General features: G+C 57.4%; 1 protein-coding gene across 1 annotated transcript in view; it reads left to right on the top strand.

Annotated features, from left to right (window-relative positions):
- Positions 1-696: 696 nt before the first annotated feature.
- The window catches only part of NRN1 (neuritin 1), a 10,230-nt gene continuing 9,701 nt past the window's right edge, over positions 697-1,225 (top strand). Inside the window, exons 1-2 of the mRNA XM_021717010.1 lie at positions 697-720; positions 1,095-1,176. The gene's annotated coding sequence lies outside the window, so the exon portion shown is untranslated. The remainder of the gene's footprint in view (positions 721-1,094; positions 1,177-1,225) is intronic.

The following is a 1,225-nucleotide window of genomic DNA, read 5'->3' as shown; positions in this document are numbered from 1 at the left end:
GGCGGACTATGTGGCTCCGCCCCCGGGGCCGGTTCGGCCACCTAAGCTGTCGGGGGCTCCCGCTGGGCCCGGAGAAGGGGCGGCCCAGTGCAGACGCTTCACGTCACGAAGTGCTGCAGTCAGGACCCTCGAGGCTGCCCTTCAGCCCCTCACCCTCCACAGCCCGTCCCACCCCCGTCATTTTGCACCTTTCTCTGGCTAGGCATCTCCAAATGTTTGATTCTAGGGATGCCGAGATGGGCACACGAGAGCACGCTGCCTGGAAAAGCAAATCTCCCTAATTCGTTTGCATTTCTACAGCTCGTTTTATAGCTTCACTTCCTTTTGTGGAGTATTGCAAAACTGGGGGGGGAAGGTCGTTTTCTTTATTTTTCCTAATCACAGTCTTGAGGGATAAAGTTGACTGTGCCTTCTTTAGCATTTGATTAAAGAAACTAAGATTTAGGCATTTCTTCTTTTCTTTTCTCTTCTGGTGCAGAAGAGGACTAGCAAACCAAAGCTTAACGAGGTTTAGAATAGCCGTGTTAATTTTTCACTTTTCACTCGCGCTATTGTCGATAGCACTTTGCACCCAGCACCAACACTGCTGCAGAAGTATTTCGTTGCAGAATAGGCTACATCAACACAGGTTCTGTGCCTGAGCGCTAAAGGACAGTGCAGGTGTGTGGGGGTCTGTACGTACGTGATGTACGTGTGTGCGTGTGTGTGTGTGTGTGTGCGGCCCAACAAACAACCCCGAGAGGTGCATCAAGATTAGAAAGAAGCCCACACACCAGCACTTGCTTTGGAAATTTCCTAAAGCTCTGAGAGTTAGTAAATCACTAGTATCTGAAAATCGTCCTAGCCGAGGCTCCTTCGCCGGTGCCCTCCCCGCCGCCTAAAACAGGTGTCGCGGTGTCCCGTGCAGCGGCCTCTGTCCGGCGCGGACGTCGGAGGTGGTGAAATGCACAGAGGACACGCGGCGCCTCTTTCGTGGGCCCCACGTGTGCAGACCGAACCCGGGGCCTGCGCGTGTGCGCGCGCTCGCGTGCGCTGTGTGCGGGCGGCCCGGGGGCGCTCGACGAGGCCTGCGGGCGGGCGTGCGCGCGTGTGAGTGTGTGTTCGTGCGGGGGGCCGCGCCGTGTGCTCACGCGCTCCAGGCTGCGCCCGAGCTCAGCTGCGGGGTGGGAGGAGAGGGTAGGCAAGTGCAGGGGGCGGGCGGCGGGAGGAGGGTTTTCGAACTAAT

The sequence above is a fragment of the Carlito syrichta genome, unplaced genomic scaffold (genome assembly GCF_000164805.1).
Source record: "Carlito syrichta isolate Samal-C Ts95f unplaced genomic scaffold, Tarsius_syrichta-2.0.1 Scaffold309155, whole genome shotgun sequence".
NCBI classification, from domain to species: Eukaryota; Metazoa; Chordata; class Mammalia; order Primates; family Tarsiidae; genus Carlito; species Carlito syrichta.
Note: the sequence above shows the minus strand (reverse complement) of the source record. Positions and strands in the feature narration are given on the sequence as shown.